General features: G+C 41.0%; 1 protein-coding gene and 1 long non-coding RNA gene across 4 annotated transcripts in view; one reads left to right on the plus strand and one right to left on the minus strand.

Annotated features, from left to right (window-relative positions):
- LOC126961221 (uncharacterized) lies at nt 1–27373 on the minus strand. Its single transcript, XR_007728217.1, has 2 exons — nt 27184–27373; nt 1–6451 (listed from the first exon to the last, which is right to left on the minus strand). It is a non-coding gene; the product is annotated as an uncharacterized LOC126961221 (long non-coding RNA).
- The window catches only part of PPCS (phosphopantothenoylcysteine synthetase), a 1013452-nt gene that overhangs the window by 569572 nt on the left and 416180 nt on the right, over nt 1–27700 (plus strand). The gene's annotated exons all lie outside the window — the stretch shown is intronic.

The raw sequence follows: 27700 nt of genomic DNA on the forward strand, positions 1-27700 counted from the left end.
TTATTTTTTTTTTTCTTGGAAAGGCTATATAGGAAGTGAACTTCCTGAGTTCTTACATGTCTGAAAATGTTTATTTCACTCACACACTTAATTGGTCACATGGCTGGTATAGCAGCCACTACTGGATGTCACAACATTCATCTACTCCCACCCCGATACTTTTCGTAATAGAATCTTCCTCTGTACAGGTATTCTCCTTGTCCGTGTGTCCACAGGCGGATGGTCTACCTATTACCCTTACAGTGATTGGTTTAGGAATAGACATGTTAAAATTCGGTAAATAAGTTTTCCAGGAGTTCTGAATAAAAGGCATTCCCATCTTCCTCTAGAGACTGTTATTTCTGACTGTGGTTCCCAGAACTACCATGGATATCTTGTCACCATAGAGGAGCTAGCCTGAGCACAAAGGCAACAAGCTAAGGAGACTCTGCAAAATAACAGAAGAATCAGGAATCCTGATTATTATTTGTCATTATTAAGCTGATAAATTTACTAATGCTGGTGATGCCCTATTTCTGAATTTCAGAAAATGTGAAATAATATAGTCCCTTCTTATTTAAGCCACTGGGACAGCTTTCTGTTCCTTGCAGCCAAAAGAATCCTAATTAATACAGCTGGGTATAGAATTATTAGTTTACTTTCCCTTAAAACTTTGAAAGCATTATGCCATTGTCTACTGGTATCTACTGCATTGATTACTGAAGTAATATGTGAATCTACTTCCTATTTCCTTGTGAATAATGTAGTTTCTTCTGTTGCTGAAAGCTTTTATTCTTCTCTTTGGTACACCCAGGTAGGGAGCAGGCAGGTACATCTGGAACTCCACCACCTTCAAAGGAAGTAAAGCATTTAAATATATTTCCTTCCTAGTGGGAGATGACTTCCCTTTTTACCCTCTGGCTCTACCCCCAGGATTTCCTTTTTGTCTGCTGGGTCTACATCAGATATTATTCTGCATTGCTTCTTTGCCCCAGCTTCACACTTTTGGATGTCCCTTAGCAAATCATTCATAAGTTTGGAAAACCATTCTTAGAATTCAAATTGCTCTATACACATCTTAGAAAGAAAATAGCTACTTAGCCAATATATAACTTCATTCCCAGAGTATCGAAATTCATCATAATGTGTCTTGATCTGGATCTGTTCTCATTTATCCTGCTTGGCACTTAGTGGGCTCCTTTTGATTGAAGAATTTGATTCTTCCTTTAGCTCAGAGAAAAATTATTCCATTATTTCTTCATTTCTTTTGTATTATGCAAATATTGGACCTTCTCAAACTATTATATTGTCTTTTTACATATCTCTTAAATTTGCCATCTTTTCTAGTTTCTGAAAGATTTTCTCAATTTTATCTCATTTACTTATTTGGAATATATCATGTCCTTTTTTAAAAAGCAAACAAACAAACAACAAAAAAAAGAAAACAGGGTCTTATCTGTTGCCCAGGCTGGAGTACAATGGTGCCATCGTAGCTCACTGCCTCAGCCTCCTGAGTAGCTGAGATTACAGGCACATACCACCATGCCTGGCTAATTTTTTTTTCTTTTGGGACAGACAGGATCTCACTATATTGCCCAGGCTGGTCTCAAACTCCTGGCCTCACGTAGTCCTCCTACGTTAGTCTCCCAAAATGCTAGGATTACCGGCGTGAGCCACTGTGCCCAGCCATAATAACATGTTTTTCATAGCAGTGAGTCATTGTTTTATCTATGCAAAAATCTCTGAATTGTTTTTAATCTCTCCATATCCTCTCAAGTGACTTCTTGTGTGTTTATCTTGGTCTTTGTCTCCTATGTTGTTGATTTCCCTCAGATGTCTAGTGGTCCTTAGGAGATCCTTTACATTTGTTGTTGAAGGACTGTAGATTAGTATAGGTAGCTCATGTGTATTTCCTTTGTAGTTAGGCAGGCCTGTTTGCTCTGAATGTGAGGGCTGACTCTAGCCTTTGTGTGCAGAGATTCTTCTCTTTGGTACATGCAGGTAGGGAGCAAGCAAGTACATTTGGAACTCCACCACCTTCAAAGGAAAGTAGGGCACTTAAAAGTATTTCCCTCCTAGCTGGAGACAACTTTCCTTTCTACCCTCTGGCTCTACCCTCAGGATTTCCTTTTTATCTGCTGGGTCTACATCAGATATTACTTTGCAGTGCTTTCTTGCCCCAACTTTATACCTTTGGCTGTCCCTTGCAAATCATTCATAAGCTCAGAAAACCATTCTTAGAATTCAAATTGCTCTATACACATCTTAGAAAGGAAAGAGTTACTTAACCAAAATGTCCCAAGGACATCTTTCTAGTTAACCACCCAGAGGAGGGATGTCTCTGCTCTTTAATTCATCTCACCCCACCTCCAAGGCTCAGCCAAGATCACTGTCCAAAGCTCACTCTTGTCCTCCATATGTGCCAGTTCCTAGCTTGGATCCTGTCTGAACAAGGTCTCCCACCTCTGACACAATTCTTCATTTAGTTCTAGTACATAGTTTCCCATTGAAATAACAAACTGCAAGCCCAAGCCCATCCAGCTTGTCTTGATGAAATATCTTTTCTACCCAGAGTACTGCCTCCTGTTTTCAGAGTTGTCACAAATTTATTTTTTTTCTAGATGCCTTTAGCCACCATTTCAGAGGATTCCAAGAAGGCAGGGGAGGCAAATGAAAGTATTCAGTCTGTCATCTTGAAAAAGAATCCTGTGTACATTTCTATTAACACAAGTCAACTTTATTTCAATTCTTTTGACAATGTAGAGTTTCAGAGTATCTGGAAAGCCAACATAATGTGGAGAGCAGGGGATTAGAAGTGAAAATTGATACACTGAGTGAAATATTTTAAAATCTAGACTCACGTGTATAAAGTCAAATACACTTTCTCTTCATAACAAGAATGAGTTTCTGTATTGGCCTCCTATTCCCTGCAAAGTTAGGAGTTAAATCTAGGTTATTTCCAGGTAAACTCAGTTACTTCTGGGTAAAATTAATCATTTCAAGCTTAACTTGATCAATTCAAGATATCATACCACTATCACCCTTCTTGTTAGGGTTCTAGCTAAGGTTTCTCAGGCATTTGGGGACATGGTGCCTGCCCTGGCCTCCATCCACTGCCTTCTTTCCACCTGGTCATTGCCCATTGGCCTCTATCCCTATCAAATCATCCACTGCTTCCATGGTCCTCATGTTGGCCTCCAAGCATCAAGGCAGAGGGATCACCCACAACCTTGCAATCTCAACTACAAGCTCCTTTGGGTTCTCTGACTCCCTTATTCTCAATCTCTCCCTCCATCCGCCTCTTTGCTATTTCCAAATAAATTATCTATAGACCAGGAGTTTTGGACACTGTCCTGTGCTACTCTCTAGTCTCTAATGAAGACAAGCTACCCTGCCCTTTTGTACTTTTGCTGGTGCTGTACCTTGCAGACACAGGGAACTTCTCTACAGGGCCTCATCCTGGGAAACAGCAAGAATGGAAAGTGACATAGGGATGTCCCTGCTCCTCTCACCCCACCTCCAAGGCTCAGCCCACTGCAAAAAAGACAGGAAACTAGGTATCTCTCCATGAACCCACTGGAATATAAACCCTGGAACATTTCCTCTGGTTCATCCCTGTCCCTGACTTAGGCCATATTTAGCTAGTTTACAGAAGAGGGTACTTTTATTCTTCATCTACACTGCCATGTTTTATTGATTCTAAGATGTAGTACATTTCTTTAGACATAGATGTCTTTTAAAATTGGGAGGTACCTTACAATTGGTGACCTCTTATATGTTATGAATGGAGTGTCTGTGTACCCACCAAATTCATATGTTGAAGCCCTAACCTCCAATGTGATGCTATTAGGAGCAGTGGCCTTTAAGAAGTAAGTAGGTTTAAGTGAGTCATGAGGGTGTGGTCCCCATGATGGGACTGGAGCCCTTATAACAAGAGGAAGAGCACTTGGTGGGGGCCTACGCAGGCGGATCATTTGAGGTCAGGACTTCGAGACCAGCCTCACCAACGTGGTGAAACCTCATTTCTGCTAAAATACAAAAATTAGCCAGGCGTGGTGGTGGGCACCTGTAATCTCAGCTACTTGGGAAGCTGAGGCAGGAGAACTGCTTGAACCCAGGAGGCGGAGGTTGCAGTGAGCCAAGATCATGCCACTGCACTCCAGCCTGGGAGACAGAGCGAGACTCCCTCTAGATAAAAACAAAAATAAAGAGAAGAGGAAGAGACCAGAGTTCTCCCTCTCTTTGCCATACTGTAAAAGACAGCTGTCTACAAGCTGGGAAGAGGGCCCTCACCAGAACCCAACCATGCTGGCATCTGATCTTGGACTTCCAGCTTCCAAACTGTGAGAAATAAATGTCTGTTGTTTAACCTACCCAGTCCATGCTACTTTGTTATAGCAACCTGAACAGACCAAGACGTTAGATGTGATGAAACACATTTCCAATCTGTTGTTTATGGCAAAACTTTATGCCTTGTGTATTAGTTTGATAGGGCTGCCATAAACTGAGTGGCTTAAACAACAAAAATTTATTGTCTACAGTTCTGGAGGCTAAAGTTCAAGATCAAGGTGTGGGCCATATTTGTTCCTCTCGAGGGCTGAAGGAAGGATGTGTTTTAGGCCTCTCTCCTTGGCTTGTAGGTGGCCGTCATCTCCCTATGTCTCTTCACACTATCTTCCCTGTATGCATGGCTGTGTCCAAATTTTTACTTTTTGTAAGCATATCAGTCATATTGGATTAGAGCCCACACTAATGACCTCATTTTAATTTGATTACCACTGTAATAGACCTTCTCTCCTTAATACGGTCACATTCTGAGATACTAGAAGTTAAGGGTTCAATGTCTAATTTTTGGGGAGACACAATTCAACCCATAACACCTCAATTTCTTCAAAGATTTGCTTTTGATGTTCAAAGCCAAACTCTTCCAAATGAAAAGTCGTGCTTTGTCTCTGCTATGAATTTGAAAATACAGATATTTAAAATCTCAATAGGAGCCCTACCTGTTTGTCTTTACATTCCTACTGTAACAGTGCAAATGCTTCCAGTAATGAATTAATAACAGAATAAGGGGGGGGAGGACATAGGGAAATTTTAAGGGGTGGAGAAGGAAGACATCTCTATTAATATTTCAAAATTTTGTCCAACTTCATCAAATCAGCCCAAGCTGCCAAATGTGCTGGGTCAAACCCATAGCAGTCTTCCACTTACAAGGAATACTTTAGGTGCTGCTCTGAAGTCTCCATTTTAGTCCTTTCCAACAGCAGAGAAGCAGAAAGATACCCCAGGAATTTTGAAGACATAACCCAAAGCAGCTTACCAGAAACAAGAAATTTTTACATATCCATGTACGGCAATAGCTTTTACGAGGAAGAAAAAGTCAAAACTATTTCCCCCCAAAGTTTCAAGCAGCATCAGTAAGATGCACTCAGTCTGTCCTATGATTTCATGTGCCCCTGGCATAACGCCCCATGTTGGAGAAGCACAGCTTTCGGTGGAGGAAGCAGGAAGTTCCACAGATAAAGGGGTTTTGTTTTGTTTTCAGCAGAGAAAGATCTTCATTTTGGCACTGCCAGGAAGCAAGTCCTTTTCCACCCAAAGGACAGCATTTCCTGAAGAGCAGATACATGTCCCTTCCCAGCTGGTGGAGAGTCTGCCAGGTGGAAAGGAAATGGCATGCCACAAAATGAACAATTCAGCTGCATTTAAGCAAGGATATTCATATCATAGAGAAAGAAGGGACCAAGGACAAGCAGGGTGAGAGTTCAGAGGAAAGGAGAAAGTCACGCAGCCCCAGCACAGAGCAAGGAAGCAGGGGGTACAAAGCACAAGGAGGAGGTGGGGAAAAGGCAGAGAAAGGTGAGAAAATGGATGAGTTGATTCGGACTTGTGGCAAAGATCAGCAAATCTGAAACGATGGTGGGACAACAGAGCACAAATAAAGCTGGGCCAACAATATCCACATTCTGAGCTTCACAGAGTACCTAGAATGGCCACAAAGAAATAACCTGCTCTATTGTAGGTCCAGTGATGCCGATCTGTCCTCTCGTTTCCATTGGCTTATTGTGTTGTGACATCTGCTTAGGTGAACTTTCTAGGCACCGATGAAGCTGAAGTTACTGAGTGATTTCCAAAATTCACTCTAAATGCTACGATCAATGATAAATTTAGGTCTGAAAATTACTTAACCAACCCTTGAATGAATGCAAGTCAATGACAAGAATTTTCCCTCAAATTTAATCAGTTAAAGAAGGGTTCCTTGCTGGTTTTTATTTGCATCTCTTAGATTATTCAGCATCAACTCTGAGTGCATTCCAGGCTGGGCTCCTGTACAGTTGTGTCCAGAAAGGTCTCATTCTGTGGCTTTCATCTTCCCTTACTCCACTCACATAAAGATGAGATGGCAAACACATCTGTGACTGTCAGGCCTGTTTCGGCCTCCAGAGGTCCGTGCTGCTGGTGGTCAGCAGCCCTGTGGAGAGGCAAAGCCAGGGAGAAAGTGAGACAGCTTCCCAGGATCATGCTTAAGGAAATCCCCGGGGCTCATGGCCAACATCAAAACCCAACCAGCACCACCACCAAAGCAAAGAAATAAAATCAGAATTCCTCTATTTGTTATGAGGACAATTCTCAGTTTTCAAACTCACATATGTACGGAATGCAACTTACCTGTTCTCTAATCATCTTAATTTATAATGCAATCCTCTGTTAGAGATTAATTCCAGGCAATTCAAGGTCTCTCCTCCAACCCCATCTCCCTGGAATTAAGTCTACATTCCAGGGCCTTACTCAGTGAGTGCCAAAGCCTCTGAGCCTTGCCTAAATACAGGGGTATGGGTTTCCTCTGCTCTCTGGCTTGCCAGACCTGTGAGGGGTTTGCATGGTCACTGCCCTTCAGAATTCAGTGTAGACACAGAGCAAGACCTGCCTCCTAAGGAACCACGGACATCTGCCTTTCCTCCTACCCTCCAGCTCTCCTCCTCTCTCCTCACTAAGGGCAACATCACCCATCAGGAAGGGGCTTTAAAGGTACTAAAGAAGGCTTTTCTTACTCACGGGGCATCTTTCTAAATCTTTTTGCATTGAGTCCTTTGGTGCCCCACAAGAACCAGACTGTAGCAAATCAAAAGCTAAGCATCGATTTCTGAAATTCGCTATGTCACTTGTCCCCTGAGGCAATGAGCACAGAGCACCCTAGCTGCCTAGGCAGGGGATGTGCCTTCACTAAGAGAAACCAGAGGGACAAAAATCTCAGTGAATAACTGGAAACATTATCCTGCCACATTCTCCATCATCCTTCAGCTGCCTACACGGCAATGGCTATGTCTGCTTTCCTTTCAGGCTTTGTCCCTTTTGAACCTCTTGCATCAAAAGTCTTTAGGGAAAACATCAAATAATTAGACACTGTAATTGCTGGTTGCATAGGGACAGGAAGAAAGGGTAAAAGGGGCCTTTGGCTAGTTATGTGGGGCTGAAATAGCGTGAATGGTTCAAGGGACAGCAAGTAATGGAAAGTGGTTAAGACGGAGGAGGCAAGCATCCCATTTATGCTTTTAAAAAGACTCTATTTGTATATACACATAATATGTGAGCAAACGTACAGAAAAAGATCGAGTTTCCACATTTTTTTCTCTATGTGCTCCTCATTGTTTAAATTATTTCCAATAAGAAAGTATCTGTGTTCTGTACACAAATGAAATGGAGAGTGCATGTGGAAGATCAGTGCCAGATAAAGGTGGACAGACAGGCAGTAAGGACGTGAAAGAAACACTTTCTTTAGGAGTTTGATCTTTATCATGAAACTGGTAAAACACACACAAAATTTAATAATCCTAGTTAGCATCTTCTGGTTATTAAATCAACATACACCCATTGTAGGCAATTTGGATTGCAAGGAAATACAAAGATAAATTTAAATGCCTCAGTAATCCCCCGAGAGAGCCAGCGTTGACATTTTGGTATAGTTCCTACTGATTTTAATATATGCACATGAATATTTTTAACTATATGTGATCATTTTATGTAAATAGTTTGGTGTATATTTTCCCAGAATTTTCCAATGAAATATATATTTCTTTAAATGAGATCACACTATACAAATGTTCATCAACTTACTCTTTTCATTTAGCAATCAGTGTCTCCTGGTCATATGACTTCATCCACTAATACAGATCAACCTCATTCTTTCTACCAGACATAGTATGCCTTATTAAACAGAGTGTACCTTATATAACCGGTACTCTATTCATAGACATTTAAAGTATTTCCAGTTTTGATATTATAAAAATGCTTTAAGTACTATCCTGATATATTTATGTATGCAAATATTTCCTAGGATAAAATTCCTAGAAATGTATTGTTAGGTCAAATAGTATGCACACTTTAAATTTTAAAGTCCTCCAAAAAATGCTGTAGAAATAAATTATTCTAACAATCGAACATGAGAGTCCCCTTTCACCAAAGCTTAGCAACACTGAGTATTTTGTATCTTTTACTGTGTGATGATCTGACTGGCCACAAAATACATTATTATTTTATAAATATTTTCCTCATGTTGATATTTATTTATTACCATTTTAATTTTCTTTTCAAAGAAATTTTTTCCAATTCATGTTTCTGAGATTATAAAGAAAAGTTCATCCACATTTAATTGTGGACCTTTCATTTTCTATTTAACTATGTAATCTAGCTGTAACTCATTTTGGTTTAAGACTTGAAGTAAGGATCCAGGTTTTTTTAAATAAAAATTTTAATGAAATATAAGATACATACAGAAAAGGGCACAAGACATCATTGTACAGCTTGATGAATTTTCACAAAATAACCCCATCCCATACCATACACCCAGACCAAGAAATCAAATATGACTCACACCCTAAAAGTCCCCTTAATTCCCACTTCCAGTCATTACCACAACCAGGTAATCACTATCCTGATTCCTATTACCAGAGATTAGTGCTGCCTGTTTTGAGTGTTTGGCTTCTTTTTCTCAGCATTATGTTTGTGACATACGCCCACGCTTTTGCATGTGATTATAGATTACGTATTCTCATTTCTGTATATATTCCATATACTATGATTTATTTATCCATTCTACTGTCTTTGGATATCTGGGTTGCTTCCACGTTGAGGCTATTATGAATATTATGAATGCTACATACCTTCTTACATAGGTCTTCCATGATAGTCTTCCATGACGGTCTTCCATGATAGTTGTATGAGTTTACATTCCCACCAATAATATATGAGAGTCTAGTTGTTCCATGTTCTTGTCAACATTTGGTATTGTCTGACACTTTAAATTTAGCCATTCTGAAGAATATGTAGACATATCTTTTTGTAGTTTTAATTTGCATTTCTCTGACAATGAATGCAATTGATATAACTTTTAATATATTTGTAGGTCATTTGAACATCCTCTGTGTACAAAGTGTTTGTTCAAGCTTTTTGTCCATTTTTCTACTGGGTTATTTGCCTTTCTCATATTGATTTGTAGTTATTTATAGTATCTTCTCCTACTCTGGGCTTGCTCTTTCATTATCTTAACAGTACCTTTTGATGATCAGAATTTCTTGATTTTAGTCTAATCTAGTTTATCAATATTTTCCTTTATAGTTAGTCCTTTTGTGTAATGTTTAAGAAATGTTTGGTTATTCTAAGGGTATACAGATATCCGCTTATGTTTTCTTTTAAGAGCCTTATTGTCTTACCTAATATATATAGATCTACAATGCAGCTAGAATTGATATTTGTGAATGGCTTGAGGAAGATTCATTTTTTTCCATATGGATACTAAATTGAGTCAGCACTATTTATTGAAAAGACATCCTTTCTCTACTGTATTTTAGTGTCAACTCTGTCATAAAACAAGTGATCATATAAAGATCTCTTTCTAAATTCTCTAATCTGTTCCATTGGGCTTAAGGAAACAGGAATATGTCACCCCAAAATATTCCTCTGACATAAAAATTACTTTTTAGCTAAAGGCAATTAAGAAGCAGTAAACAGAGAAAAAGCTCACCCTACCCTACTTTCTGCCTACAGGCAGGATATAAACTCTCCTTGACTAGAGACAACTCTAGACTCTTTATCAGCCCAGAGACAGCATCAGAGGAACCTGAAAATAAACCTCATTCCATTAGTTTCCTCCCATATATTTACCTTCCCATCGTTTCCCACCATTGGAAGCCTAAAACACTTTCATTTGTCCTTTCATTTGTCTACAAACGTATTGCTGTTTGTTGAAGATGCTATATAAGCCAGAGTTCTAAGCCATCACTTTGAGATACTTTTCATTAAAGTTTCTCCCTCATGATGTGTGCTACACATGTTAATAAGCTTGTTTGTTTTTATCTTGTTAATCTTGTCTTTTGTTATAGGAATCTGTCTCAACTAAGAACTCATAGAGGTTGAGGAAAAATTATATTTCCTCCCCAACAGGGCCATTTGTCTATTTTAGCACAGATGCCACATTGACTTAATTACTATAGCTTTATAACAATTCTAAATATTTGGTGCCATAAGTTATCTCAGCCTCCTTCATATTCTTAATAATTGTCTCGGCTTAACTTGGCCCTTTTCTTTTCCATGCAAATTTTATATTCAGTTTGTTGATATCCATTTTAAAAGCCTGTTAGAATTTTGAATGGCTTGTACAATATAAAAATTAATTTAAGGAAAATTGACATCTTCACAATATTGAGTCATCCATTCTATGAACATGGTATATCTTTCCATTTCCTTAAGTTTTCTTCAATTTCTCTCAGCATATCTTCTTGTTTTCAGTGTAGAGATCTTATATCTCTATCATATTTATTCCTATGAATCTGGTGTTTTCTGAGGCTATTGTAAATGGTATTGTTTTTTAAATTTCATTTTCTGTTTTTTATTGCTAGTATATGTAAATACAATTGTTTTTTATATATCGACCTGGTATCCAGCACCCCTGCTTAAATTTACTTATTAATTTTAATAGTTTATCTATAGATTCTTTTGGATTTTCTATATATACAGTCATGTTGCCTATTGATAATGACAGTTTTATTTCTTACTTTCCAAACCATATACTTTTTACTTCTTTCTCTTGCCTTGCTACAATGGCTAGGATCTCTAATGTAATGTTAAATTAAAGTGATGCTAGCAGATATCTCAAGGAGAAGACTTTCAACATTTCACCATCAAGTATGACGTTTAAGATATTTTTAGGCACTCATTATCAGATTAACAAATTTCCTTTGCTTAGGCTTTTTAAAAATCATGAATCAACACTGAATTTTATCAAATCCTTTTTCTACATCTACTGAGATGATTGTATATTTTTACCCCTTTATTCTGTTACTACAAAGTATTATCTTGATTTATTTTTAAATGTTAAACTACTCTTGAATTCCTAAAGTTTATCCCACTCGGTTATAATGGATTATCTTTTTTATGTATCACTAAATTCATTTTGATTATATTTTGCTTAGTATTTCTGTATCTATGTCCAGGAGAGTTTGGTCTTTAATTTTCTTTTCTTGTAATGTCTGTGTCAGGTTTCGATATAATGTTTTTTCTTGAGAATGAGCTGGGAAATGTTACTTTTTTTTCTATTCTCTGAAAGAGTATGTACGATTGACATTATTATTTCTTTTAAGTGTTTGGAAGACTTTACTGGAAAAACCATGTGTCCCAGAAAATCTGTTTGTCTGCTGTTTGATGCAAAGGTCCTTAATAATGAATTACACTCTTAACTAGATATAGCTCTATTCAGGTTTTCTGTTTCTACTTGTGTTAGCTTTGGTATATCAAGTTTTTTGGAATTTATTTCATCTAAATTGTCATTCATGACATCCTCTTATTAAGGATATATCTTCTCCTAAAATATCTAACTAGTTTTCTCAAAACCAGTCACTGGATAATAAATCTCTTACAAAATGATATGCTGTGCTACCTCTATCATATAAAAATTTCATTTAATAAGTAATTCAAAAATATGTATTGGCTCAAACTATAAACCAGGCATTATTCCAATGTTGGGAATGAATATACTTTTAAAGAGGACAACATTCCTGCTTCATGGAGCTTTCATTTAATGAGAAGAACAGACAATAAACAAAATAGTAATAAGTGTTCTAAAGAACCAAGAAAGGTTAGGGTCTGGGGAGGTGGAAAGGAAAAGCCACTTTGAGGAGAACCTGAATGGTGAGGGAATGAGCCATCAAAAGATCCAAAGGAAGACATGTAAAGGCCCTAAGGTAGACATATATTTGGCATGTTGTAGAAAGAGTGAGGAAGCCAGTGTGACTGTAGCAGAGCGAGTGAGAGAGAAGCAGAGATGATTTAGAAATCTAGGCAGGGGTCAGATTTTGCAGGGTCCTGGAGACCATGGTAATGATATGGGATATTAAAAATGTCATGGGAAAACACTGGCTTTGAACAAGCAAGTAACATGATCAGACTTGTATTTGAAAAGACTGTTCTAATTAATGTGTGTAGAATAGACCATAAGAGGGAAAAAAGGAAGTTGAGAAGCCACTTAGAAGCTATTACAATAATCCAAGCAAGGGATGGTGCTGGTTTGGACTATGTTGGGAACCTACATATCTACTTACTTCCCATATGGAGATAAGAAGTGGTCAGATCCAGGCTATATTTTGAAGGTAGAATCAACAGGACTTGCTGATGGCCTAAATGTGAGAGTTACAGGAAAGAAAAGACTCAAGGATAACTCCTAGGTTTTTGGCCTGGGAAGCTGGGTGGACAATGGCGCCATTTTACGCACCTGAGACTCTTAGGAAAGCAGCGGATTTAGAGTGGGGGGGTTGGGAGTCAGGAGTTTGGTATCGGACATATTACACTTCAGATTCGTTTATACACTCAAGTGGAGAATCTTGGTGGACAAGTGAATAGATGGGTCTGAATCTCAGGAGAATAACAAAAACTGGAAATATAAACTTAGGAGTCATGTGCAAATAGATACTTCATACCACAAGACTGAATTCATTCATCTGAGAATGGATAAGAAGTCTAGGGCCTGAGACCTGGGATACTACAAGAAGTTGGGAAGAGATTCAGGGCAAAGACTGAAGAATGTCCAGTGAGGGGAAATTCTCACGTGTATATCAGTCTGTTTCTGAATTCTCTACTCTGCTCTCCTGATCTCTCTGTCTATCTATTCTTCTGTCAGTTTTCATTCTTCATTTCAAATGACAAAACCAATTCAAACTGACATATGTACTAAAGAAAAACCAGGTAACCAGGTTTAGTACAAATGGGGTCACCTGGATGCAGTTTCTCTCCCTTTGTCCGCTATGCTCTCTTCCATGGTGGCTTAATCTTTGAACCATCATCTAAACCATTAGTTCCAGGTAATAACAACAGGAAGGGGCCCCACAACCAGGAGAAAAGTGAATGCTGCTGGGTAGCAAAATCCACAGATGCCTGCTACAATTCCTCTGCCAACCCCAAACTGGCTTAATTACTTTACTCACGGATACATTTATCATAACTAGTTAGGCTTTTATGTTCACATCACTACTACTCTTTCTCAGAAAATTTCCAGCTACTCATTCATATTTATTCATAAAGATATACTTCCAATCTGTCTCCTTCCACTCTGATGAGATTGCCCTTTCCCCAAAGCACCTTAAATTTTTATTTCCTACAAAGCATCCCTCCCATGGGATGCCTGCTTCCATGCTCTCTTCCTGCCCATAAATTTACCCTCCTTCAATACATAGATCAAATCTTTCCTCCTGAATGATATATTTCCCAATTACCACATCTGGAAGTGTTATCTCTGTCCTGTGTATGGCTACAGCATAAATAGCATTATTTAAATGGTCCAGATTTGTCAAGTATTTTTTCATATTTGTCATAATCTCCCAAGTAGGCTGTAAACTCCTTTGGGAAGAGACTCTTGTTTTATATTTCTACATATTCTTCTCAGCAACATGCACAATCCTGAACACATAGTTTCTACACTAAATGCGTATTTTTAAACAATTGTCTGGTTAAGTCACCACTTCTATATATCTCTTCTTTTTTCTCTAAGGAATGAACAGCAACAGAAGAAAGTGATAGAATAATGTTTGCGGTTTATGACGTGGAGTCTTCTCTGTAGGTGAGTATCCATCGTCTGGGAATGGTTGTAAGTACTTAAAGTATCTTGGGTGCTGGAGCTTTGATTTTAGGCACTATGGAACATGCTGAGATACAATGATGAATAAAATGGACACAGCCCCTGTCCTCACGAAGCTCACAAATTTCTTTTCCAGGGCTGTAACTCCTTATTCCATTATTTTCATAGTGGTTTTTATTTTTTAAATTTTCAATTTTAATGTAATAAATTTTCTCAACTTTTATTTATTTGTTATTTTTATTTATTTATTTTGAGACAGAGTCTCACTCTGTCGCCCAGGCTGGAGTGCAGTAGTGCAATCTCGGCTCACTGCAACCTCTACCTCCCAGGTTCAAGTGATTCTCATGCCTCAGCCTCCCAAGTAGCTGGAATTATAGGCATGTGGCACCACGCCTGGCTAATTTTTGTATTTTTAGTGGAGACAGGGTTTCACCATGCTGACCAGGCTGGACTCAAACTGCTGACTTCAAGTGATCTGCCTGCCTCTTCTTCCCAAAGTGCTGGGATTACAGGCGTAAGCCACCACACCTGGCCATCAACCTTTTTTTAAGTTAATGTTTTTGGAATTTTATTTAAGCCCTTCCCTATGCAAAGACCATGAAGATATTCTCTTATATTACCATTCAAAATCTTCCATTTTTTTGCTTTCAAATTTAAGTTTTAAAAGCCCATTGATATGGTTTGGATCTGTGTCCCTGCCCAAATCTCACATCTAATTGTAATCCCCAGTGTTGGAGGTGGAGCCTCGTGGGAGGTGATTGGATCACGGAGGTGGATCTTTCATGAATGAATGATCACCATCCCCTTGGTGCTGTTCTCCTGACAGTGAGTGAGTTCTCCTGAGATCTGGTTGTTTAAAAGTGTGTAGCACCTCCCGCCATTCTCTCTCTCTTGCTCCTACTCGGGCTCTGTGACATGCCTGCTCCTCCTTCACCTTCTGCCATGATTGTAAGTTTCCTGAGGCCACCGCAGAAGCTGAGCCAATGCCAGCATCATGTTTCCAGAACCATGAGTCAATGAAACCTCTTCCCTTTGTAAATGACCCAGTCTCAGGACATCCACTGCAACTGATTTTTATGCATTGTGTAAAGTGATAGTCAAATTACATATTTTTCATGTCATACCCATGAGTCCCAGTACCATTTATTGTAAAGTTTACCCTTTATCTGTAGCATCTCCTTCGTAATATATCCAGAGTCTGTATATACAAAGTAGTGTTTTTGGGCTTTCTACTTTGTTCTGTTGGACTCTTTGTTTATCCTTGAATCAATACCATGCCATTGCTATTACGATAGCTTTATAATAAGACATGATATCCATACAGCAAGTTCTCTGACTTAGTTCTCCTTTAAATTGTCTTAGGTAGTCCTCATTTAAAATAACTATGATCATGGATATTTCTCTTCCTCTTTATGGTTCTGTCATTTTCTTCTCTATATATTATTTGGTTGTTAGGTACATATACATTTCAAACATATTTTCCTTGTGAACATAATTTTTTATCCCTAATAATGTTTTTAATCACAATCTCTACTTTATTTGATACATTGCTTATTATTTGACAGTATATAGTTTTCCATTCTTTTATCTTCACTCCTTCTGTAGTCTTATGTTTCCAATGAGTCTTCCTCAACTGGCTGGGATGTTGAATACCCTGCTTCTATTCCTTTTGTGCTTATTTTAGAAATGACAGCATACATTGTTAATGTATCAGCCTCAACACAGTCATTATCTTTACTCTCCTTCCAGGTAATATAAGCACCTTAGAATCCTCTTGATTCTTTTTACCCCCTTTCTTAACTTATATGCTGTTGTCGTCTTTCATTTCTAAATACTTTAGCCCATAAGATACTAAAATTTTGTTTATGCTTCATTGTTCATCTATATTTACATTCACCCACATGGTGACCTCTTTATAAAATCCTCAATTCCTCATAGCATCTCAGCTTTTTCCATCTGCAATTGCTTTCCTTCTGCATAATGTACATCAATTAAGATTGCCTTCAGTGAGGGAAAGTCACTAAAGTGGTGGCAAATTCCACATTCTTCTTTATATGAAAATGTTTTCATTTTGCCATTATTCTTGAAAGGTACTTTGTGCATATAATCCTAAGTTTTCAGCTATTTCAGTTACAGATATTATTCTACTGTCTTCTAGATTCCATTGGTGTTGAGAAGTAAGTAAAACACTCTTTCCAAAGTCGTATGTCTTTTTTGTTGTTGTTGCTGCTGCTAGAATTTTCTCTTTGCCTTCAGTGCTCTGCTTATGAATTCTCGGCTTAATAAATTTGATCAATTCTGGAAAAATCTCAGGCATCATCTCCTTGAATAGTTGTTTCTGCCCCATTCTCTTTCCTCTCCTTTCCAATTAAATGCATGTTAGATCTTCTCACTCCAGCTTCCATGTCTTTTGGCCTCTCTGTCATATTTTTTGTCTTTTTGTCTCCCTGTGCAGCATCTGAATGCTTTCTTATGCTTTCTTATGCATTCTTATGCTTCATCATTCAATTATTCACCACTTTCTTTTTGATTTTCTCAAATGTGCTGTCTAATGGGAAATCACTACATTTTAAAATTTCAGTTTTATATTTTTATTTCTAGTTCTGTTTAACCTTCTTAAAATCTGCCAAGCCACTTTTAATTGTTACCCATTCCATGAAGATATTTATAAGTGTACTTTTATATCTATGAACATAATAAGCATAGGTTTTTATTTGTCTCTATACTTATAATACATACAGAATTTGTCAGTCTGGTTTTCTTTTTTTCTATTCATTGCTTCTGCTGTTTTTCGCATCGTATTTTGTTTCCCTGTATGCTTTGTTATTTCCGACTGTACTGCTCATTGTCCCTTGAAAATTAGGAAGAAGGCGCCCTCCTCTGAAGATTCATCTTTGATTCTGCCAGGTATCTGGGGGTGGGGTTAGGAACCTGGAACTGGTTCTACCTTAAACTTGGAACTACCTTAAACCAAGTTCATAGCTTGAGGTTCTCAGAAATTGAGGTGACATAAAACCATCCTCAAATCTGTAAAAAGGGCCAGGCATGGTGGCTCATGCCTGTAATCCCAGGACATTGGGAGGCTGAGCAGAACAGATCGCTTGAACCCAGGAGTTCAAGACCAGCCTGGGCAACATGGCGAAACCCCGTCTCTACAAAAAATACAAAAAATTAGCCGCCCTTGGTGGTGTGTGCCTATAGTCCCAGCTACCCAGAAGGATGAGGTGAGAGGATCACTTGAGCCCAGGAGGTCGAAGCTGCAGTGAGCCGTGATTGTGGCATTGCACTATAGCCTGGGCGACAGAGCAAGACCCTGTCTCAAAAAAGAAAAAAAAATTCTGTGAAAAGGCTTGTCAGTCACAACAATGTACTTTTCCTTTTTTCTCTTACCCTGCTCAGTACCAGGGCAACCTCCCTGCTGTCCCAGAAGGGTAGAGAGAACTAGTTTTATTTCTGGTTCACCTTTGCCCTGAATAAATCCAGCTTTATATGGAGATGGTCTCCTATGAGACTCTCCACCTTGAGCAAGGCATGTACTTTGACAAAAACCTCTTTGTCCTGCAAGGCCACCAAAGCTAAAGTCTATATTTATTAGGATCAACAAATGTTCTCAGGGCAAAGGCAACTTAGGTGTTCTAGTGTTTTAGTCCCTCTCCTCAGCTCTTTAGTGCTTTTAAGAAAATCCAAATTTTTTTCAATTTAAAAAATATATCCAACATTTTAATATTTTCAGTGGAATTTTGGTCCAAATAACCTATCCTACCATTATCAGAAACCAAAGCCTACCATTTCCTCTCTCCATTATCATTGAGCTGAGTTTTTCTGGACAAGCTACAGTATTTGCATGAGATCCCTCTTGGCAGGGGAGGAGGATACTCTTTCAGATGAGCTGTTTTTACAACCCAAAGACTCTTCTTCCCTGCTACCACAGAGACAGAGTACTTCCTACAAATATGGCAGCCTGACTATATGATTCTTTACATAACCCCTCTTCTTTTGCTCTCTGAACCGAACTACATCTAGGAGGGTTTCTTCCACCAGCTGTACACTCAGTTCCCAAAACTACTGCAAGCAACAGATAACAACTTTTTCATGTCAGGGTGGACTTTTCATCTTAAAGAACATGACTTTTCCAGTGCTTTCCAAGATCTACTATCTCTGGGCTCTCTCACCATTTCTATGTTGCTTCCCTTCATTTCCTCAATGGCTTCTGCCTGATCTCATCTACTTGAGACAGTCTTTACATGTATTTTGAAGTCTATGGACTAAATATCTCTCCTACATTTGCTGTGAATAGAGTTTTCAAGGGTTTTTTGTTGTTGTTGTTGTTGTTGTTGTTGTTGTTGACCTTGCTTTTGAATGTTTCTAGGAAGACAAGTTGAAATGCCACCAAATGAAGCTATGTTTTTACACAAAGATTCAAATAATCTTGACTCCTCTCTCTCTCACACACATAACCAATACCCAATATATTGGCAAATTCTGTCAATGCTACCTTCAAAATATATTCAAAACTTGTCCACTTCTTGCCATCTCCATTTCTCTTTTAGTCCAAGCCACAATTGTATTTTATCAGGACTATTGCTTAGCCTCCTAATTAGTTTTCCTGCTTCACCTTAGCTGCCCTACAATCCATTCTCCATACAGAATTTACATTTCTAAGACAGAAGCTAGATCATGTCACCTGTGCTCAAAATCTTCCAATAGCTTCTTATGTCACTCAGAATAAAATCCAAAGTCTTTAAATAACTGTGAGGCCCTGCATTCCCTCCACCTACTCCTCGCCCATTATTTGTTGCATTGAAGGCACAATATCCTCCTTGCTGTGCTTCACACAGGTCAAGCATACAATTACCTCAGGGCCTTTGTACTTGCTGAACCCTCTGTAGGTGTATTAGTTCATTTTCATGCTGCTGATAAAGACATACCCGAAACTGGGAACAAAAAGAGGTTTAACTGGACTTACAGTTCCACATGGCTGGGGAGGCCTCAAAATCCTGGCGGGACGTAAAAGGCACTTCTTACATGGTGGTGGCAAGAGAAAAATGAGGAAGAAGCAAAAGCAGAAACCCCTGATAAACCCATCAGATCTCATGAGACTCACTATCACGAGAATAGCACGGGAAAGACTGGCCCCCATGATTCAATTACCTCCCACTGGGTCCCTCCCACAACATGTAGGAATTCTGGGAGATACAATTCAAGTTGAGATTTGGGTGGGGACACAGCCAAACCATATCAGTAGGGAATGCTCCACCTCTAGATTTCCTCATGGCTTACTTTTTCTCACTTAATTTGCATCTCTGCCCAGATATCACTTTATTAAGAGGCCTTCCTTGAACAATCTGTCCAATACAATGTTCCCTCCCATATCCACTCCTGTCTCCTGACCCAGTTTTATTTTTCTTCTTGGTATTTATTATCATCTAATATATTTTATGTTTTGTTGTTGTTGTTGCTTAGCGTTGTCTTTTCTTCCATCAAAATCTAAGCTTTAGAAGAATAGGAACTTTGTCTTGTTTTGTTCGCTGATATATCATAAACATCTAGAACAGTGCCTGGCATTATAGTAAGTGCTCAGTAAATACCACAGAATGAATGCTGTGGACACAGAGGAACCCAATTGCAGGAAGTACAGTAGAAGGAGAGACCAGGAAGCACCTTTCTTTCTGCCGCCACGTGATCTTACACCTCCTTGACATCCAGCTTCTTTACTCACTACTCCACTCCACCTTTCCAAGGTCACCACTTCCAGCTTGAGTTTATAAATCCTCCCTGCCTGAGGCTCCTCAGCTTACTGACTCAGTGTCCAAATCTCAAATCTGATTGGTCTTTCTTAGTCCAAAAATCCATCGAGAGTCCAATTAGCCATTGCTGGGGGTCAGGGGGAGGGGAATGTGAGTGTATCCATTTATATGCCAAGTATAGTTACCCTCCCCAGGCTTCTACAAAGAGGAAATAAATGCTGCGGAATCTTTAATTAAAAACAAAACAAGCCTTCTCTAATACATCCCTGACACCGACAGAGAGAACATATATAACTTCTACTAGGATGCCTCTAACTCAAATGCCTTCAGAATCCTGGCAGGTAAGATAAATGGGTGAAGAGGCCAGGGTGGGGAATATGGCAAACTCGGGAGTCTATGCTGCATCCAAAGAGGGCAGCCACTGTAACTAACTACTGCCTAGAGGAACATGGGGCCAATGTCGCCAGATCTTCTGATTGTTCAAGAGAAGGCAGGAATCTGTATTTTAGTGTGAACTCTCCCACTTGTTAAATGACAACTATGACAACTATGCAGACTGAAGAATATACATCCACTGAGCAAATCTGGCTAAGGGATACCAGGGTACAACTTCTGTTTTGTAAAGTCAGCTCAAGAACAGGACATCAGTAATTTATCACACTCAAAAGCAATGTTTCTCACGGGGGCTCAGTGTGAAGATTTCATTAGTTGGAGTAACCAGTACTCTCAGTCCCCTTTCACAGCACCTGCCCCCATCTTCTCTACCAATCCTGGTACAAACTTCCACCAACTTTTAACCATGAGAGACAGAAGGCTTATTGAAAAGCATTTGGGCTTTGAAATCAAGTGGCTCTGGGCTAAAAACAAAACAAAACAAAAAACAACAGTATTACCTCCAAGCATTATTCCTTAACCTCTCCAAACCTCAGTCTACTCATCTGCAAAATGCGGATGTTAATTCCTACCTAGAAGGGTTCTTGGGAATAATGATTATTATTAACAGACTAGTAGCGGCCCCTTCCTAGAGAAAGGCATGATACTTGAAAAATCTGCAATTGTGATACAGAATGTTCATAATAAACTAATGCCATCTACATCTCTTTGTGGAATAAGTAGAGGGCAAAAATGCATTTAATAAATAGCACAAGGATGGAAAATACAGCTCTCTGAAGACCCAGGTCTTCACACCAACGTAGTTGCTTGAGAACCTAGTCCAAAATGTCTATGTTTGTAGAAACTAGCATTAATTAGAATTCATAGACATCAATTATGTGATTATTCAAGAACTCTCTCAACTCTTAAATCCATTTTTGTATGCATATTACAACACAACACAGAGTCAAGTAAAGGCATGCCAATTCTCCAATGGCCAAAAAAAAAAAAAAAATTAATCCTGGAGTTCAGGGAGACACAATCGGGAAAAGAAAGCCCTGTTTCTAAAGTGTCAGCTACAACACTGTCTCCACCAGTGGCTGGAATGCAAGAGTCTTCCATCCACTGACGAATGCAGAAAGCAATCGCTGTAAAAGGTCATTTCATAACCACTGGAAATACTGCCTTTCTCCCACCCGACCCTGCCCTGTGCTTTCTGGGGAGGAGTCATCATACCTGACCCTGTGGAGAAGCTATCAGGTCAGAGGCAGAAGCTACAAGGAACCCATGGCTTTATACCACACAGCACGCCCTAGAGCAAGCCTGTCCAACCTAGAGCCCAGGAGAGCTTTGAATGCAGCCCAACAGAAATTCATAAACTTTCTTAAAACATTATGAGATTATTTTGCGATTTGTTTTAGCTCATCAGCTGTCATTAACATTAGCATATTTTATGTGTGGCCCAAGACAATTCTTCTTCTAACGTGGCCCAGGGAAGTCAAAAGATTGGACAACCCTGCCCTAGAGGGTCATGCAACAGGAAAGGGGGCATCTTAAAAGGAAACACGAAAATTATGCTCCCGTCAGGAACCGAAAGAACTCTCCACAACTGATACCAAAAACACGTTTCTCCTAGCAGAGAACTCTAAGTAGGCTTCTTCTCTACCCAGGAGGTTTAAAAAGAACGGTGTGTCTCTAATCACTCTACTTTCCCACCAAGAAGAGCTGAGCTCCCCCATTCCAGATTTGCCTGGGCCTATTCTTATTTCTCAGGCCTTCGTGGCTCTTATAATCACACGTGTCGGTTATCAGTTTTCCTCCAGGGAGGCCCAAGCACCAGAAAATCACTTATATCCTTCACTGCCAAGCCTCTCCTATTAGGCAGGCAATCTGTAACTATTTATGCTATTTTCTAGATTTTAAAAAAGGAGGGGTGTCTAAGATATAGGTCAATATCAGCCAGGAGTTGACAATCACTGAAGATGGGCATTGGGTAAACAGGGGTTCAGTATTCTATTTTCTCCATTTTTGTACATGTTTAAAATTTTACATAACGAAAAAGTTTTAAAAGGGAGGGTCGAAGGAGGACACAGATATAATCTGAAAACAAAACCAAGTGTTCTTCACCCTCTACTCATGTCTGGACACAAAAAAACCTGGGAAGTGCTCAGGCTCTCTCATCAACAGCCTAGAGGGTTCATGCGCCCTCAGAGTGGAGACTGTATCTCCTAAACACTACTCAATGTCCTTAACAAAATAACCTCTGAAAAATTCACTAGAACTTTTCAAAAGTATTCTGGAAGAACCCAGCTTCCCTTCTTGACCTATAAACCCTTCTGCCTCTACTAATTACCCCTACAGCCTCTTCCTACTACTATGGTCTCTACTTCCTGTTCCAGACTACTGTGCCGAACAACCCAGTTATTGAAATAGCTCCTGGGTGGCAGGCAAATGCCTGTGTTCCAACAGGTTGTTTAGCTGCTTCTTCCTCTTGGATGTCAGACGTGATCAGCTTATAGGAATATTTTGTATTTTCTTCTTCTTCCCTTTAAACTCATTTTGCTCCTAGTAATTTTTTTTTTTAATTGCCTACAGTGGAGTTTTCCAACTTCAACACTATTAAGATTTGGGGCTGAATAATTCTTTGTTGTGGGGGCTGTCCCATGCCTTACAGGGTGTTCAGCAACATCTATGGTTTGTACCCACTTGATACCAGTGGCACAAACACCACCCCAACTTATGACAACCCAAAGATCTCTAGGCATTGCCAAATGTTTCCTGAGGGACAAAATCACCTCTAGTAAAGAACTACTAGTCTAAAAAATATTGAAAATCCAAGAACAATATTGTCCTGGCCCCACACCCCAAAAAATGAGATTATACAGTTTTTCTCCCACATATACAACATCTTCCAACTTATAAATTTGTAAATATAAATACTTTGTAAATGTTGTATCCTAAGCCAGAAATATATAAAGTAACAAGAGTAAAATTAATTTAAAACCTTCACAACTATATTTTCTCTGTCTTCACGGCTTCCTGTGTGAATCTGCTCTGTCTTCATGGTTTCCTATGTGAATCTTATTTGTTTCCTCCAAATTATCCTGTTTTCCAGTCAATGTGATAATCCAAATACTGTGCTCCGAGCCCTCTTTGAACACCACATAATCTGTGTTTGAATCGGAAAGAAAAACTTCCAATGACTTTCTCAGTACTCCCCATGACATGCACTGGCTCTCCAGAACCTATTTAACAGGTGTCACTGGACAACAGAATCCCCTAAAAGAACATTTCCCTACAAAATCAGAAAAAAGCATCGCCAATGCGTCCCCCCACCCAACTCCAAAGAGTCACACCCCAATCTCATCTCTGTGTAACCACAGGAAGGCAGCATCCTCTCACACACAAAACGCTCCAGCCCTACAGCTACCAGTTCCAATTCTGTATTTAAGACTCGGAGTCAGAAAGACTCACTGGTGCAGGCTCCATCTCACTGCCACCCCCTTCACCTCTGAGGCAGGAAGAATACCCGATTCCCAACCTGACCAAGAAGTGCAATGGGAGGTTAAATGAGCCAGTGTCAAAAGCTGCAACACCCACTGGGAAATACTGCAATTTTTCTTCATTAGGCAGAGGGTTTCCCACCAATTTAGATGGTACACTCCCTTCTTGAGGAATCTGTTTTTGGTCTGCACAGGCCTTGCATTAGACACAGTCTACGATACAGCTTTGGGGGCTACGCATTTAAAACTGTCTCTCCTCCCCACCCCAGTGGATTTCCCAGCTCCAATCAGTGGCTCTCCCAAACCTCTGTCCTCTTATTGCCCCCCGCCATTCCCCTGGGAATGTCATCTTGTTCCTCCTTTCTCTTGCTTATGGGCAGGCAGGTGCTGGGTGCAGGGATTTTGCCTTCCGGGGTCCATTCCTTCCTGGACCCATTTCATGCCACTGTTGATCTCAGCCTGGATACCCTCATCCTAGATTCTGGCCATGGCCTCCTAACTGGTCTCCCTGGTTTGGTCTTTCTCCTCAAATATAACTTTCACTCTGACAATGGATAGTCTTTCAGGAGCACAAGCTAGAATAGCCAGAAGCCTTCTGTGGTTTCCCATTCCCTAGCACCAGATACAATCCTGTCTTCTTTGGTGCACAGTTTGTGAAGCACACCAAATGTCTGACCCTGGAGGTGTCCAAGCAGAAGCAGGATGAGCACTGAGTGGGACAGGGGCCCGCACGCAGGGGGATTTATCCACTAGATAGATGACTGAGGGAGATGGGAGGAGGGAGTTAAACTAAATGACTTTTAAAGTTTCCTTTCAAGCATGACTTCCCATGATTCTGGGAACTCTTTGGTCCGCCATGCAGGTCCTACCATCATCTGGCCCCTGCAAAGTGATGCCTCCTGCAAAGTGATGCCAGACAGTCCCCTGTAATGCTCCTCACATGGTCCTGCACATGGTTACCCCACCTCTATAGGATGACTTCTTTTCATTGTCGTGGTTTTTTTTTTAATTACAAAAGTAACAATCCTTGGTGCAACAAAATAAAACAATACTGAAGTATTACCATGAAGTCCTTAACCACTGCACTCCCATGGGTAGCCACTAGTTTCAGCAGAATATATGCCCTCCTAGTCCTTCCTATGACACACACTCCATTCACTTGACACCTGGTCTTATGCCTTAGGAAGAAGGATATTTTATTCTTATCTGCATTGACTTATCTCTCCAGTTCCCTAGGGTAGTAAGGCTAGTTAGTTCATCTGCTTCAATTGCTGTTATTCCACCAGTGAGGAATTGAAAGGGAAGGAGAAAAGGTTTCTTGCTCAAAATCACAGATTAGCTGGTGGCAGAGTTAAGACCAGAACAAGAACTCCTAACCCGGTGTTTGTTGTTACACTGTAAAGTGCTCTTCTCCTCCCCACCATGCAGAATATCATATTGTACAGACAGCAGGTAGAAATAATTGCCTCTTGAAAGCATAATCTGCAGGGGCAGGATAGTCCAGTGGTAAGTACTTGGACTTTGAACTCAGGCTGCCTAGGTTAGAATCTGGCTGTCATTTACTTAACTATGTGATCTGAGTCAAGCAACTGGGCCTAAATCTCATCATCCCTTCCTTATAGGACTGTTGTGAGAATTAGTAGCTTAATATCTGCAAACCCCTAAAAACAGTACGTATGTTAATAAAACATACTATCCTACCTCTAATGTAACACCCAAAATACAATAAATATCTTCCTTATTAAAACATAGGCTGGCAAATTAAAACCAAATCTTTTTAGCTCTGAATTTTGTCTAAAAATGAATCAGCATGGGTGAAAACTCATAGATTATTATTCCAAAACAGATTTAAGTGACACAAGAACTGTAATCATTACTACAGGAAGGAATGACCTCATAAAGACCTCATACATCAGAAGCATTGTAACATTTACTGCACCAAATAATAAACTTAAAAACAAATCTTAACAGCCTCTATCAGTAATTATCTAAGTAAACTGGGCTGCAAATCTGTTAGAGAACTGTTTTTAACCATGATAATATTTCTAGTAAATTGCTGCTTCTATACCAAAACTACTGGTGTTGCAGAACTGGCATGCTAATAGAAAGATTATTATAGAAACACTATTAAAATAAATCGATATTATTAAAGATTCAACACTACAACAGCGCCTAAGAGATTTCAAGCTGTATTGCTTAACGGACAGATAAAAGTGCTAATTAAGTCCACTCTTAGAGGTTATCCCTAGGCAGAACTGTACACTCAAGTAGCAAGAGGTCTTCAGACTAAAGGAGGAACCAGTAATGCCAACCCAGCTGGATACAGCCCTACTGAGAAGATGGAGAGAGAATGGGAAGAGCCAAGGTTTTCTGAACACGAAGGTAACCTGGTAAAGCAGACAAGTATCCAAACTTACTTGAACCTCAGTGTTCTCCTTAACTGCTTCATCAGCAACACTTCTGATTCCTCCTTTCTTGAGTGAAGAAAACCAAATAACCCACCACAGACTGAAGACCCTCAATAAACGGCACAATCAGCGGGAGGCAGAGAAAGCCGTGCCATTATTACCAAAGCCTCCTCGAGCAACCAGAAGACGTGGAATCGCTCTCTCACCTTGGCCAAAAGCATCTCTCCACGCACCGAGCCCAGAGCTCTCAGAGGTTTTTAAAGAGTTGCCAGACTGAAGGCATTTCGTTCCAGGATCTATTTAGCTTTCCCACCTTGTTAATTAACTAATTAGGGATGGGAAAGCAACTCACCAATACAGTGTCAGGAAAAGGCTAAGTAAATTCGCCCAACTGGTCTAAATGTCAATGCTAAATTAAGAAAGGGGGCAAGTGCGAGAGACTGAGCCGTCCCCAGACTGCTGCAATCCAGAGCTCGCTAACGTAGAGACGAGAGACCCGCGCGCCCTGCAGCAGCACCCTCCCGGCCCAGAGCCGGGCTGCCGGCAGGACTTCTGAAACGGAATCCTGGACCAGGGCCACCCCGGGCACAGACAACGCGGCGGGCGAGGCGCATCCTCGCCGCTCAGCCTCCGTCTCCCCGCATCTCTCGGACGTCAACAAACCCTGACCACAAAGTGAAACTTTCCTGCCCCCCGCGGTCGCGCCGGGTCTCTGCCCTCTGCCTGAGACCGCGTCGCGGGGACAGGTGTGGGGCCGGGGCTGAGGAGGGGCCCCCGCCCCAGGGCCGGAGGTTGTGTAATCCGCCGGGGAAGGGGGGCTCAGGACAGCTCCTCGCGCCAGAGCTGCGGAGGCCGGACAGGGGACCCCAGCTGTGGGGGCCGGCGCCCGGAGGCGTGCGGGGGGATGGGGAGGGCTCTCGTCCCGCCCCCCGGGACCGCCCCCGGGCGCAGTGGGGAGCTGCGGCGCTGACACGGCCCGGAGAGGGCGCCCGCGCGGCGGACCGAACCCGAGGAAGGGGGCGCAATGGCTCGGCAGCGGCGGCCAGCCTTACCTGCGCGCCGGGCCGGGGCGGCGGGAGGCGGCTCGGGGTGCCAGGGTGGCGGGCGGCGGGCGGCAGCGTTGGCAGCCACCCGGGCCACGGCATGCGAGGAGCCGCGGCGCGGCGGCGGGCGCGGGACTGACAGCCCCAGGCCCCGCCTCCAGGCCCCGGGCCCCGCCCCCTTCCTGGCTGCGCGGCTCGCCCCGCCTCCTCCGCCCACCGCCGGGGTCAAACTCGGTCCATCGGCTCGGAGGGCGGGGATGCTCGCTTCCAATTGGCCCCAAAGGTGCCCGCCCCGCCCACTCCCCGCCCCTTCCTTGGCAGGGAAGCGGCGCGTGCGCGGTGGCGGGGGAGGGTAGCGGTTACGCTGAGCGCGGGCGTTCCTGATCCCCAACCCCTGATACCCGGGTATCGTTTTTTCATCCCGGGCAGCTGGGACCCCAGGATGACCTAAGGAACAAGGATTCAGACGCAGACTCCACGGTGAATTGACCTTATTCACCTGTGAATGAACATCCAGGAGAAAACC

This window comes from Macaca thibetana, chromosome 1 (assembly GCF_024542745.1).
Source record: "Macaca thibetana thibetana isolate TM-01 chromosome 1, ASM2454274v1, whole genome shotgun sequence".
NCBI lineage: Eukaryota > Metazoa > Chordata > Mammalia > Primates > Cercopithecidae > Macaca > Macaca thibetana.